Raw genomic sequence first — 16,153 nt, forward strand, 5'->3', positions numbered from 1 at the left:
AAAATTCTTTCAATATTGAGATAAATCCAAGAGAGTCCTGAAAGACTGCCCAGCAGAGTGGTTAGTTATGAGCCAAGTGAACAGCCTTGAAACAAGGCAAAATCGCCTGCAAATCACAGTTCTGCCTCTTCAAGGTGAGGCTTCCTCTTTCAGCCTTAGCTTTCCCACCTGCAAACTGGGGCAAATCATGGTTAACATTTTCATAGGATAGTTTGGAGGTGAGATGAGAACATATAAGGGAAACATTGGATATTAAGGACTAGGCACGTTTTGGATTCAAAAAACATATAAGCTATTTTCAACGTCAAGGTTTCTCCTCTACATTTAGAAAGAAAGAGCTTCTAGGAGCACAGCCTGTACCTATTACTTTAAAGGACTGTCTAAAACCCAAAAGAGCTATCAAGGCTAACATCCCAGCTCTCCACACTGCAGCTAATGACAAACAAATTGGATCGATTTGGATCTGACTCTTTAGGCCAATGTAGAAATCTTTTGTCTCCAAGTTCTTCCAGGATTGCATTTTCCAAAGAGAGGCAGGTCGTTCTCTCTTCCTTTAAAAAAAAAAGTCACTGCCCACATCAATAGATTCTGTGGGACATGGAAGCAAAGTTACAAAGCTAATACAGTGGATTTGAGAAACTGCTGATGTAATCAGATTTTGAACAAGCTTTGGTGATGGATCCTGTTTCCCAGCACCAAGGGTATTTTTCTAAACCGTTCATTGCTTTCCACAACTGCATTATAAAACCAGCTAAAAGGGAGAAAGGCAAATTCAGCAGCAACCTCTCTTGTCAAGACAAAGAAAACTTCCTCACCAGGAAACTGTTTTTAGAGAAATATTCAATACCAAATAATCCTATTTGAATTTTGCCACTCAGAGAAGTCTTAGAAAGGGGGATTTGGTGGAATAAATTGCAGTGGGGGGAGGGGAGGGGAATAGAGAGTTGGAAGAACTTTGATCTTTGTTGCTTTCTACCCAGATGAACAGAAGAGACTTTGAGGGTCTGGGCCTTTCATTGTAGGTGACGAAAATGATGAGCTCTCACACCTCTGCCTTTTAATATAATATTTGAACCTCATAATAAAAACCTGAAAACTTCCCCTGCTTGACCAGTAAAAGAGACACTGAAGTATGAAGGTCCCTAAGGTCTTGCCTAGCACATTGTAACTGCTTAATTAATATAAGCTTTCTTATCATTTCCTGTGTAAGGGGATCCACGTGTCCTAACTGCCCTGAAAAGTCCGTTTACCCTTTCGGCCTCAACAAAAATATTTATAATGTCCACTTCCACTCTCAAAAATAAACTAGCTTGGACAATAAATTGTATGGTCCACTCTCTTGATGAATCTGTGAATATCCCATTTAGGTTTCTTTTTATTTTTGGAAAGGGCATCTGAAAATGAAGTTAGGATTTTTTTCCCTTGGGGAACTTATTTTCTTTGACATTAGATATAAGCTTTTTTCCTTATATGATATTAGATATATGTGTTTAGGCTTTTTAAATAACAACTGAGCAGTTCTATCAATCCACAAATATTTATTGTCTACTGTGTGCAAAGTGGTCTTCCCAGGTAGGGCTAGTGGTGAAGAACCTGCCTGCCAATGCAGGAGATGCAGGAGACGCGGGTTTGATCCCTGGGCCAGAAAGATTCCCCTGGAGGAGGGCATGGCAACTCACTCCAGTATTCATGCCTGGAGAATACCATGGACAGAGGAGCCTGGTGGGCTACAGTCCATAGTGTCACAAAGAGTCAGACACGACTGAAGCGACTTAGTATGCATGCATCACATGTGCAAAATAGATTTAAATCCTATACAGTCAATATTCAGAAGTATACTTGAAAGCCCTCATTCAATTGACAAAGATATTATTTCTATCTAACTGAGATATTCATTCAGTTACTTTTATAAGCCTTTTGAATTTGGAAATATGTAAAGACTTTAAACTGGTATGAAAGTGAGGCAGTTATCCAGACTGGAAAAGACACCAGGCTGGGTATTTGGAGACTTGGCTTCTCTGCCCAGCTACTAATTAGCCATGGAATGCTAGGAAGGCATCCTCGCCTAGCTGGGTCCCAGTTTCCTCATCCATAAAATGAGAGAGCCGGATGAGACAAGCTCTGAGGCTCCTTTCGGCTCTAAAATTCTATGATCTGATGAACCATCTCTTTTCAATTGATTAAAATGAGTGTTAAGAGATTTCCTAAAGTAAACAAGCCAGGCATGATTCCAATTTGTTTTGTTTTCCCATTTTTCTTTTCATTCAATTTTCCATCTTAAAGCCTTTGAGGGGGATGCAAAGTAAATATTTCTGAATTGTCATTTAGAAATGACACTTGAAATCTTCCCCCACTTAGAATGCCTTAACATGTTGACATTTTAAAATAATTTAGGCAGAAAAATTTTAAGGAAGTAAAATCTGTACAAAAGTTGACTTAGTTTTAGCCAACTAATGTAGAGATTCAACAGTCTTTTAGTTTGTTATCTTACAACTCACAACTTGGAAAAATAAAAAGCAAAGGGGGTGATGAAAAATAAACCCTTAATATTCCCACCACCAACTAAAGAATGGACCAACCCAAAGCAGCTTAATGTTACCTGTGAACTAGCCCCTTTGTGGATTTTCATAGTCTCTCAGTTTCAAATGACCTCATTTGTTGGCTCATTGGTTTAAAAGAAGCGTTCTATTTCCCGTGATTGTACTTCAATATGCTCTAATCCATCGGGATTATTGTGGCAGAACATTTCAACCCAGTGTAGCTTTCTGGCTCAAATAATTTTCATGAGAGCAAAACTCAGAGTCAATTTATGATCAAGAAATATATAAAAACCTTAAAGTTATACTGCAGGTGCCAAAATCAAACTACCTCAGTGACTTTTTTTTTTAATTTACATTTTTGAAAGTGTTTTAACACCACAGGAAAAAAAAAAAAAGCTGCAACTTGAACCTTGATGAAATCAGAAAGGAATTTAAAGTTTTTTTATTTTATTTTATGTACAGCTGGTGGCCAATGTGTTTATCTTGGTAGGGAGAGGGGGCAGGTGGGAGATAAAAATAGTAGTTACGATAAAAGAATGATCTCAGTATGGAATTTTTAAATAAATGAGAGAAAGTGGATGGCACAATTGAAAATCTATATACTCCACAGGAAGCCGTGTGGGACTAGAAGAAGGAGCAACAGCTCACCTTCAGGGGAAGAACAAATGAAGATGTCATCAAAGCCCAACACTCTTTAGAGGTGGCCCTCAGCTTCCTGACTCATCTCAGGCTGAGGATACAGGACTATTCTAAGAGTGCTAGTATGTGCCTATTATATGTCAGGCAGAATTGTCTACATAACTTAAGGGGCCCAGAGAAAAATGAAGACGCAAGGCCCCTTGTTCAATGATTATAAAGAATTTCAATATGGCGACAGAAAAATGTTAAACCAAGGATAATACCCCGTGCAACTGAACATTCACACACTCACAGTTGACCCTGGTGCCACACTCACATTATATCCACACCCACATCAGCTCCCATGGTCTCACTGAGCTGCACAACAACCCAGGAGGGGTTACCCCTGCTTTACAGCCAGGCCACTGAAGCTGAGAGAGGTATTTTACTCAAGTCAGTCAGCTAATTAGAGCTCAGATCTCCATCCTATAGGACAAGCACTTTCTAGCACCCCAACCAGAGTCAGCTTCCTTACAGTACACATAATGGAGAGGATATGCACAATATACATCTTGTAGACATACATATTGTAGGTCAGTACAATCTCCAATGCTACAGTTGAACTTCTGATCTTCCAAAGAGGATCTGGACTTCAATCAGGCAAAACTCCCAAACTCACCCTACTTGTCCTATTTGTATGTTGTTCTCAATTTTGCCAGGGAAGTATTAAATAAATGAATAACTGGATAAGCATGGCATTTATTAGCATATAATGTACTTTGATAAATCATTTTCATTTTTTGGAAGCATTGGCACATCATTTTACATTTTTTATTATTTTTATTGAAATGTAGTTGAAACAATACTATATTAGCTTCACGTGTACAGTACAGTGATCGACATTTATATACATTACAGATTGATCACATGATAAGCTAGCACCCATCTGCCACCACACAAAGCTATTACGGTATTATTGACTGTGTTCCCTATGCTGTATATTACATCCTGATATATTTCATAACTGAAAGTTTGTACCTCTTAATCTGCTTGATTATTTCATTTATTCCTCCCACCTTCTCCCCTCTGGCTACTGCCAACTTGTTCTCTGTGGCTACGATTCTGCTTTTGTTTGTTCATTTTTTTAGATTCCATTTATAAGTGAAATCATAAGGAATCTATCTTTCTTTGTGTGACTTATTTTGCTTGGAGTAATATGCTCTATATCCATCCATGTTGTTGGAAATGGCAAGATTCCATTCTTTTTTATGGCTTTGTAATGATCCATTCTATTTGCTAAGCATTCTGCTAATCACTGGAAATAAATATACATAAATGTAAACACGAATGCAGGGGTTTTTTTTCCCCTCTAAAGGCTTTATCATCTAGTAGGACTGACAGAAAAACTAGAGAAAAATGCAGCAGTATGGTAAGTGCAAGATCAGGGTGTGGACAAGCTTAGCATTTAATGGAAATAAATCAGAATGGAGACTCGGAAAAGGTTTCCAAAGAACAAGATGCTTTTTGAAGGTGAGGTAAAGGTACTTAGATTTAAAAAAAAAAAAAAATCCCTGGAAGAAAATTTCAGAAATAGGAACAATATTTTCTAAGATCCATGAATTATCAAATGGCAAGCTTGAAGGAAGGATCATGTGCAGGGTGGCAGGAGACAAGGATGAAAAAACTGAGGCAGTCCATCAAAGGAGCTTGGGTACAAAGCCCAGAACACGAGCTTTCTCCTAAAAGCGCTGAGGGCCCTTCTGGGAGCCAAAAGACATTCCCAGCACAAAAGACATGGCTCTCAATCAGGAAACATTTAGAAACAGAAATCCTAGGCTGCATAGCCAAAAATGGGTCTCAGCTTTCCCAGCCACATTTATTCTCAGTTCTCCATAAAAGCTACCCTACAAATGTTCCAAAATTCCTGAGAATGAGAAAGACCAGACTTCATGGAATTCTTGTAAGAACTGATTTTATAGCTGAACATCCACCCATAACCCTTGGTTTATTACGGTCAGCCCCACCAGCCGTGCCACTCTGTTAAAGGTTTACAGTCACCCTTGCATGATGGAGGTGCTTCTGGTCTTGAGGCTCCAGTCTCTCTGAAGTCAGAGTACCTTCTGTGGCAATTCTATAGACCTAATTGATGATTTTGAACTGTGGTACTGGAGAAGACTCTTGAGAGTCCCTTGGACTGCAAGGAGATCCAACCAGTCCATCCTAAAGGAAATCAGTCCTGACTATTCATTGGAAGGACTGATGCTGAAGCTGAAACTCCAATACTTTGGCCATCTAATGTGAAGAACTGACTCATTGGAAAAGACCCCCATGCTGGGAAAGATTGAAGGTGGGAGGAGAAGGGGACGACAGAGAATAGATGGTTAGATGGCATCACTGACTCTACGGACATAAGTTTGAGTAAACTCCGGGAGTTGGTGATGGACAGGGAGGCCTGGCATGTCCATGGGGTCGCAAAGAGTTGGACATGACTGAGGGACTGAACTGAACTGAACTGAATAGACAGTAAGTCACAGTCTATGCACTTAGTTTAAAGCCTGCCAGTTTAAGCTATTTCTTGACTGTAACCACTGGGTATCTTGCTTTCACCACCCTAGTTCAGGGCTTTATCTTGGACACTCACATTAGGCTCCTATGTGACCACAGCCTTCCTTTTCTGGTGTTTGAATTCACTCTACACCCAGCTGCCAGAACAACTTACATAAGGCACAAATCTGACCATTTACATTCATCCACTGGACGAAGTCCAGGTGCATTGGTAGGCCACGTAGGGACCCCCATAACTGGCCCTTATGTACCTCTGAGTCTAATTACCTCCCACTCCTCGAATGTATTCCCCCGACACATAACTGCTGTGGTTCCTGCACTACACTTTCCCTTCCCCATGTATTTCTCATCAATTCCATCTGCCTAAAATCCTTTCTGTACATTCTTTCCCTGTCTGGTTCTGACTCGTTCTTTAATAGCTGATTCTGTTGCCATCTCTTCCAGAAACCCACCCCTCCATGCTCCCACAAACACTCTTCACACATATTTTCCTAAATGGCATCATGGTGATCATTTATGTATGTGTCTCCCTTTCAGACCATGAGTTCTTTGAGGACTCTAACCATGTCTTATTTATCTCAAGATATGACAAAATGCCTACACCCACTGTATATGTACATATATATATCGTGCCTTTCTAAGTTGGGATCCCAAGATGAAAAGGAAGAAATTAGATTGAACAGGTAGAAGTAAATGTTAAGTAGCCATGCTGCTGCTGCTGCTAAGTTGTTTCAGTCGTGTCCAACTCTGTGCAACCCCATAGACGGCAGTCCACCAGGCTCCCCCATCCCTGGGATTCTCCAGGCAAGAACACTGGAGCGGGTTGCCATTTCCTTCTCCAATGCATGAAAGTGAAAAGTGCAAGTGAAGTCACTCAGTCATGTCCGACTCTTAGCGACCCCATGGACTGCAGCCATCAGTTCAGTTCAGTTCAGTTCAGTCGCTCAGTCGTGTCCGACTCTTAGTGACCCCATGTATCACAGCACGCCAGGCCTCCCTGTCCATCACCAGCTCTCGGAGTTCACTCAAACTCAGGTCCATCGAGTCAGTGATGCCATCCAGCCGTCTCATCCTTTGTCATCCCCTTTTCCTCCTGCCCCCAATTCCTCCCAGCATCAGAGTCTTTTCCAAGGAGTCAGCTCTTCGTATGAGGTGGCCAAAGTACTGGAGTTTCAGCTTTAGCATCCATAAGAATCCATAAAAGAAAAAACTTCCTTTCATTTTATTTTTCTCGCTGCCTAAATTTAGAAAACCTCTTACTTAATAAATCTATCTTATAGACATTCATTGGGGAATAAAATGAGATGATCTTTACTCTACCTTGGATTCACTCACAGACATGGTTTCAAGATAATTACCACCCTTCATGGAGGTCTACAAGCATTAGGAGTTCTCCAATTCCCCTGGACAAGATAGGCCATATAAGGCAACTTTATTAAGACAAAATTGATGAGGTATTGACAGCCCTAGTATTTTTTCCTTTCTGTGCCCAACTAAATTGTTAAAAGACAACTAACCATTCTCAGATGGTAAGACAGTCTCACTTGAGGTGTCAAGACAGACAGCAAGGTAAAGCCTTTTTTTTTTTTTTTTAATCTCTCTCAAGTATAGCTCAGGACTAATTTGAGGACAAGAAACGATTCCAGTGCCTCATAAATTGCGATCCACATTGCAACTCCTAGCAGCCACAGTTCAGCACAGTTAGAAGTCAATTAAGGCAGGCTCAGGATTAAGACATCATGGAGACTGAATTATCTCACGCCAGCAGGAAAGAGTTGTTTCTTCAGTTCAGGTTCATGGTCTTTGGAGCAGAAGTGGTTTTGAAAAGAAAGAAAATACAGGCAATGGTGGTTTGTTACTTTCTGCAAGACAAGGAAATGGGGAAGATTCCAGCCTAAATATTCAGCCACCTCTTCAATATGCCTTAAGTAATGAACTTATTTTTTAATATACTTCAAGTACAAATTTCAGACCTTTAGGTTCATTGGGAACAGCTAAAAATACCAATACATGGAGTAAACCACAACATCCTGCCGTTCCCTCCATATGTTTTATTTTCTTTCCCTGTTTATGGGATAAAATAGGTGAAATAAAAGTAAAAGTTTAATTACAAGAAATAAAGTGTCGGCAGTGAAGTTCACAGCCAATTTCTGTAGCTGGAGCCATGTAGCATGCTTCTATGATACGACTAGGTTTTTGATTGTGCAATAAAATAATTCCAACAATAAAAACCATTAGTATGCAGGTGTTCTACTGTGTTCTCAGGGAGTTTTGCAGGAGCTGGCTTGCATTGATAAATGCACTCCCAAACCCAAGCTTCTATGCAGAGACACATGGCTTCACACAGGAAAGCTCTTGCACACCTGCAGTCATCCAGCAGGCACACATCAGGAGGTGAGGGAACTGAGGGACACACGCCCTTCTCTCTTTGGGTGAATGTTGAATTATTGGTGAGGCCTCATACCCAGAAAGGTGGTATTGTCATTTGCTGTCTCTGCCCATCCTCATTTTTTTTTCTATCACTTTATAGAGATTCACGTGTGATTCTGCAAATAGCCATTAAAAGAACAAGTCACATTGTGACTTTACAACAGAACTCAAAGTTAAAACATGGCCTTTAAAGTTGTTAGGTTAAAAAATTAGGAAGGATGTGAGCTTGTATTTCAGCCTTATGTTGAATCCAGTGGAATCTTTTGACAGGGTCCCCCTAAGCATCACCCATATTTACAGCAGAATGAAAGCATGCTGCCTGGTGAATAAAGGAAAAAAAACCCTCAGCTGGGCTCTACAGACACCCACTGTGCTAAGGTGTACACGGCCTGGGAGTCATCTCTCCAAACTCTAGCAAAAAAAACACACTGGGTATGTTTCATGATGATTTCAGGAAGGAATTTCGTTTGCAACTGTAAGCAGAGTATTCTCTTTCCCTTTGTCTGGTTAGCCAGCCTTGACTTGAGCCAACGACTTCCAAGACCCAATAGCCTGGAGATATAGCAGTGGACATGGAGTCACTCCCTAGGTCCCAAACCACCTCTGCTCATTTCTGCAGCATCTCTTGAGGGTGTCCTCACAGAAAAAACAAGACGAACTTGGAAGGGACATCCCTTCCCTCTGAGTTTGAACAGCCCTTGGGAAGAAGATGAGATAGGGATAGCTCAGTTGATAAAGAATCCTCCTGCAATGCAGGAGACACAGTTTCTATCCCTGGGTCGGGAAGATCCCCAGGAGGAGAGCACGGCAACCCACTCCAGTATTCTTGCCTGGAGAGTCCCATGGACAGAGGAGCCTGGCAGGCTACAGTTCACAGGGTCACAAAGTGTCAGAGGTGACTGAAGCAACTTTGCACACACACAGGCACATGTCAAAAGAATTCACCGTTTTACAAGTCTGCCAAAAATTGAACCCTGAGTCCAATATCTCAGAAACTGCATCTGGCACAGCAGTCAATGACATCCCTTGGGTTCAGCTTGCATGTGACTCCTCTTAGTCCAGAAATCTGTGGATTACTAGACAAGTCTATTTGCTCCCTTCTTCAATATACCCAACATATGATAGTGAGATAATTATAATAAAATTTTCCATTCAAGAAAAGGAGAAGTGGGAAGCACACAGGATTCATTGATCCATAGGAATTCAAGAATCTAGACACATACACACTTTGCTCATAGGGAAGAAATTTGAGGTCCCAAAATCTTTTCACTTTGAACTGTATTCATCCCTTTTACAGGCTTATACAACCCCCTTTAAAACTTTTGCGAGTTTCTTATGTATCAGACTGTAGTCATTTAATTATACAAAGGATATACATGCAACTCTTTTTGATGATATCTCCTTTCTTCTTTCGGCAGCAAATCCGGATGCTTTGGGTTGAGTCCTTAAGAAAACTTTAGAAATTGTCTTGTATGGTAAAGAGAATATTGTAGAAACCATCATAAATCTTTCAGAGGTCTTCACAAGGTCCTTACAGAAGTACCTTGGCTAATTTTTGCAAGAATCTTTTGCAAACTGGAAAGACTGGGAATTAAAAATAATTTTATTTTCTAATCTAGAAAATCTTGGGTACTGTCTATTTCCTCTACTTTCTGCTTGCAAACCAAATAGTTTTTTTCTTTAGTTCCTCTCTTTCTTCCTATATATCATCCACATTTTGCCTGGAAATTTCTTTAACCAGATTCACAAGTTCATTAGGTGTGTTTTTGAACTTCTGACTTAAGCCACATGCACTAGTCTTGCCAGCTGTTTTGATCCAATACCAGTGTCATGCATTTAGGCTTTTGCAACAGCAGCACTCCGCTTCTAGGCACACATTTTTATTTAAACTGCCTTTGCTGCACAACAAACCACCTCAAAAATTAGCAGCTTAAAACATTTATTTCTCATGGTTTTGTGGGTCAACAATTTGTCCTGGGCCCAACAGCACACTCGTTGGGCTGAACATGCAATTTGTCAACGGCAGAGATGAACGCTTAGCGCCTGATAGAGCACCATTTCCTGAGGAATCCACCAGCTGCCTGACGGTAGGTGAATTACACCGGACTACTTCCGTGTGGTCTTCCATGAAAGGCAGGACTTTGTTCTCATGGAATGGACACTTACTCTAGATGTGAATTTGCCATCGCTTTTCATAATACTTATGCCAGAGCCCCACCCATGGACCTACAGGATCCCATGTCACTACTAGAGCACTCTGCTCAGTATTACTCTTCATCAGGGAAATTGTTCTTCAGCAAAAAGTGGATCGTGGGCTCATGCTCATGAAATTTACTGGGCTGACCCTGGTCCTCATCTTTCTGAAGCAACTGGCTTGAAAGAAGTGGAAATGCCTTTGAAGACTCGGTGCCAGCTGAGTGCCAATCCTCTATGGGCATGGTGTGATGTTCTCCAGGATGATAGTGACTGTTACATTGTGCTGTTTCTCCCCTACACAGGATTCAGGGGTTTGAGAACCAAGCGATGCAAACAGAAGAACTCCTCTCATATTACCGCTAACCACCTACTAGTGAAAAATTTGCATCTTATCCTCACAGTGTTGGGCATGTCAGCAAACCAATAGTCACAGAAGGCACTTACTTCATTGTTTCAGTGATTGATTCTATAAAGAAGAATTTGGTTCACTACTTATGAGGTAATTTCCTTCCCACCAATTCTGACACCGATGGGTGTCCTACAATTCAATTCAATTCTGACAGTATCTGAATGAGCCTCAGACCCCACAATTTTAAGGGTTCAGTCCCACAAGACTCCCCTCACTTCATATGCCAGTTCCACAGGTTACCTACCTTTATATCCAACTTGACTCCAAAGAAAGGCATTCCCACAACTCCCCTCCTCTAGATAATTTGCTAGAAAAATTTATAGAACTCAGATAAATGCTATTCTTACTATTAGATCAGTTCCTGGAGGAGGAAACGGCAACCCACTCCAGTATTCTTGCCTGGAGAATCCCGTGGACAGAGGAGCCTTGTGGGCTACAGTCCATGGGATCGCACAGAGTCAGACACAACTGAGCGCCTGAGCACACATTATTAGATCATCACAAAGAGTGAAAATGAACAGCTACGTGGAAAGACACATAGGCAACGCCCAGAAGAGTCCCGAATGCAGGAGTCACTCCTGCCCATGGAGTTCAGGTGTACCACCCTCCCAACATAAATATAAGTTCGCCAACTCAGAATCTCTGGAGTTTTAATGAAGGTTTTATTACATAGACGTGATTGATTGAATTGCTAGTCATTGGTGATTAACTCAATTCTCTGGCCACTCTCCTTCCCAAGAGACTGGGGGTGGGGCTGAAATGTCCAACCCTCTAAAATACGGTTCCTCCGACCACCAACCCCCATCCTGAAGCTTCTTCTCATCAAGAGTCCCCTTATTTGAACAAAAATGCTCTTATCACTCAGGAAATCTCAAGGGTTTTAGGAGATCTATGCCAGGAATCGGACAAAGACTAAGCATTTTTCTTATTATACCACACTACTCCACAGCGAAGCAGAGGCCTTTGAATATTTTATGCGCTGGGATAAAAGTAAAAAGGAAGCTACAGTAACCCAGTATAGATGGACTGCTAATAGCACAGATGCTGCAGGAGTAAAGGTTTAAAGGTTGCCTCCCATCATCAGGCAAAACTGTGGTGAGTTAAGGTACTTGCCTAGGTCAAAGGGAACATGACATGGTGACCAGTTGCCAAAAAGAGAACTGTAGTACTTAGCATTTCTTCCTTATTTTGATATGAATATATATATTATATATGTTCTTTCTTTTCCTTTCTGATTCCCAAACTATCAAACCTGAGACATACTCACAACGGTTAACATTACATATCAATATTTAAGTTACAGGATACCAATGGGTGAATATGATTGGGCTGGAAAAGGAACAAATATCCCCCAGTGATGAGGCAATTGACATTTGGGACCATGGAAGATTTTTAGGGGGACGGGTACAGTATTTTTAGTTGTATTAAGTGGAAGCAGGATTTATCTCGTCTTCACTTTGACTTAAGCATGGTTAGGAGTAGACGGATATCATGGTGTCAAGGTGTTGACTGCTGGATTGCTGTATCGCCAGCTTGTTTAAGCTGAGAACTACTTTTCCTTGAATCGCCTCCCCTCTCCATCTGGCGGGAATTGGCCAAAGGAGGAACTGAAAGAGAAGCGGCATCCGTTACTCCCCAAGTTGTTCACCGACGAGACGACAGGCTGATGGCAAGGACTGGGAGGACCCCCAGGTCCGCCCCCCGCCCCCCGACTGTGGCACTGCGGCTCACAGCAGCCCCCCGGCCCACGGCCAGATTCTTAGCAACAGGACTGCAAAGGCGGGAGCTACTCAGGGCAACAGCCTCCCAGAAAATCTTCACACTCTGCCCTTCACGGTCTCACAGTGGCAGCCGGAAGTGGTCGGATATTCAGCTCTCCTCCCCAGACTGTCCACCCGTGGTTCATGATCCTCTGACCACCCGACTCTCCCTTTGAGACTTCAGTTCCTCCCACTACTGTGCAATGCCCTGGTGTCTGTAATAAATTTCTTATCTCCTAACACTCGTGACCTCAACAGAACCAAAGTAAATGAAAATAGGACATCGCAGACAGAACGACCCCTGAAGAAATGTTCCTAAAATCGGTTCTGTTGACGAATAGCTCTTTCCCTACTCCTGATGTCTTTCCGTGTAGGAGAGCCCCACCAGTGAAAGCCTCCCGGCCTCTCCCCCACCTGCTCATATCTTACCGGTTGATGAGCTTGGGGAAAGAAGGTGGCTCTGCACGCCCATCCCTGCTTCCTACTCTTAGGAGTGAGCCCACCCCCGAAAGCACAGGGTAAGCTTGCTCTAAGCTCGATGGTGGGGTCTCTGCAGTGGGCTGGCTCTGCCCGAGGTGGGGTGGGCATGGCCTTCTGATCCTGGATTGGGAGATCCACTGGCCACATTCTCCAGCCTTATCAGAATAAAGACCATATTTTAGGCTTACCTGTCCTATTTCCCTATATTTCTCAACTAGTTCAGACCTCAAAAGGGGAAGGGGAGTGCTTTCTATTAGGCTCCCTTGAACCCCAGAGTGTATTACTCATGGAGACATAAGGCAGCTCTCCCCCAGCTCATAAAGGATGTAATAGCAACAGAACAAAAGAGAGTGAGAAGACAGGCAAAGGAAACTATAAGAGCAAAGAAAGGACGCAGGGGACAGGGAATGAAAGATGAGTTTGAAGAACAAAGTTTTTCAAGCAAAAAATAACGAGGGATGAAGTTTGACAAGGGACAGGACCGTGGAGCAGTTGATGAAGGGCCTTGAAGACAAAATTTAAGTTTTTAATAAGAGTTACTTTAAATTTTTGCCTATTCTACTTTCTCCTAATATTCAATTTAGTGATCAGCTTCACTTCCAGTTTAATGAAATACACCATCAACTCTTTCAGAGATCTTTTTTTATTGTTAATATATGCTTCTTAATAACTGAATCAGAAGAATGACCTCCCAAAGGTAATAATGGTCCCATGCCCATTTCATCTGTCTCTGACAGCATCCTTACTTTATTTGACTTCACTTGGAATATATTTTGCAGTCTTACACTATGAAAGACACTTATCAAGAGTGGAAACCTTTTTTTTATGTAATAAAAATTATTTCATGGTGCTTTACCAAGGAAGACAAGAAGAGAGAGAGAAACTGAGATGATAGAAACAGCTTACCCTGGATCAGTATCTGTCAGGAATGTAACCGATGAATCACATCTCAGTGTCTGAGTTCATCTGTGTATTACACATCATACTGTTGGAAAATGTAGCGATATTTCCCTTTGGTCTCCCTTTTCTCAACCCTGGCTCCCCCTCTCCACGTTTCAAATTCATTTTTGCGTCTGTTCCAGCCCTAATGAGACTGTGATCAATGTATCTGGAGCTGACCCTGCCTTCAAGTCTTCAATCATACCTTCTCTGTCTAATCCACTACACACTCCTCTTTGTCAACTGATGGATTTATTTAGTTAAGAAAACTAAAAATACAATCACGCCTCGACTCCGCAAACAGACCTCTGGTTTGATTTTCTTCATTTTATGAAATTCAGCCGACCGCAGACAATAAACCAGGACTCTACAGCATCTGTCTCTGGGCTGATTACATTTTATTCCTTTGTGAAGACATTTTAAAGTCGGCCTCTTTCTCAAGACACTTCACGGGTGGAGGGTCCTGCTGGCTGGCTGGCTGGCTGTTTCAGGGGTTGGATCTAGAAAGCTCTACCCCTAAACATTGTTTTATGTGCGTGTGAGTTACGTGCTCACAGTCCCTCTGCCCTTACTAAACTGAGGCTCCACGTGGGGTTAGCAGTGCTGAGGAGGCATTGGGCCAGGCAGCGCGGACGGACTCAGCGTGGAGCAGGAAGGGGCACCGGGCTGCATGCCGAGGAAGACCTTTCAGACTGCCTTCCTGCTTCCATCAGTCAGTTCAGTTGCCCAGTCATGTCCAACTCTTTGCAACCCCATGGACTGCAGCACACCAGACCTCCCTGTCCATCACCAAATTCTGGAGTTTACTCAAACTCATGTCCATTGAGTCAGTGATGCCATCCAACCATCTCATCCTCTGTCGTCCCCTTCTCCCCCCCCCTTCGGTCTTTCCCAGCATCAGCGTCTTTTCATCAGTTCTTCACATCAGGTGGCCAAAGCATTGGAGTTTCAGCTTCAGCATCAGTCCTTCCAATGAACATTCAGGACAAATTTCCTTTAGGATGGACTGGGTGGCTCTCCTTGCAGTCCAAGGGACTCTCAAGAGTCTTCTCCAGCACCACAGCTCAAAACCTTCAGACTGCCTTCCTGTTTCCGTAGCTGTGCCAATTTCACAGTTGGTCCTAAGAAGCCTCTAGGTTTGTCTATTGTTTGATGGTTTGAACAACATGGTTTTACACATTCTATTCTACTTGTTACTTCCAACTTTTCTGAAGATTGCCCTCTTTTCTAAACCCTCTTTAGAGACAGAGAGCCTGAGCTCCTAACCAACAGACAGTTCCTCACTAAGTCGGTTAGCATGACCACAGGGTGACTGGTCCAGGCCAGCTGCAGGCTCCTTCACCCTGTGTTGGTTTCCTCAACCTGACTTCCATCTAACCTCTGCCACCCCACAGTGCAGTTCATCACTCAGAGCCCCCAGAACAGCGTCTCCCATCTAGCGTCTCATCTCTTGCAACATCTACCTCTGGGCTCCCTCCTTGCTGGGCTACAGAGCTCCAGATACACGGTAGCATACCCCGGCCATGGTTCAGTCCCAGATTCTGAATAATTCCAAGGGATGTGTGAGGATTCTAAACCCCACACAAGCATGACATGAAAGTAAGCCCAGTGCCTTGGATTAATACCTCTCTTTAACAATCTGGAGTAACAGAGGCTCATGGTATACAAGAAGGAAAGGAAGAGAATTGGCACGTAACTGGCCCTTTGTCTTTAAAAGCTAAAACAAAATTTTTTTGTCTTTTCTCCTCTTCTATGATAGAGGAATTTGTTTTAACCTAATTTCACCCAAGTGGAATTAAGGGAACAGACTGTGATTTCTTCCACTCTTTTTTTCTTTGCCTAATGCTTTTCTCTGTGTAACCAGCTTGCACCCACTAGCACTTACAGTATCCACCACCAAGGTGATTGCAACACTTAGGGTCATCAGTCTTCCCTGGTGACTTGGCTTCAAGTCCACTTCCCAAGGGTGACTTGCAACTCATGGAGAGAAAATGGAAGTTTGAGCTTACCAATCCAATTTAAATGAAATATTCACCAAAGTAACAGATCTCAATGGAATTGATCTCTCTTATCATTTATACACTCACTGCTTTGATAAATAATCATTTGCATTTGGAAAGGAGTAGAATCAAGTAAAGCATAATTGAATTCTGACCATAGGGACATATGGTCTTAGGTGCAAGGATATGAAAATGGTGCCAGGGACACTAAGAAAA

The sequence above is a fragment of the Bos mutus genome, chromosome 14 (assembly GCF_027580195.1).
Source record: "Bos mutus isolate GX-2022 chromosome 14, NWIPB_WYAK_1.1, whole genome shotgun sequence".
In the NCBI taxonomy this organism is placed as follows: domain Eukaryota; kingdom Metazoa; phylum Chordata; class Mammalia; order Artiodactyla; family Bovidae; genus Bos; species Bos mutus.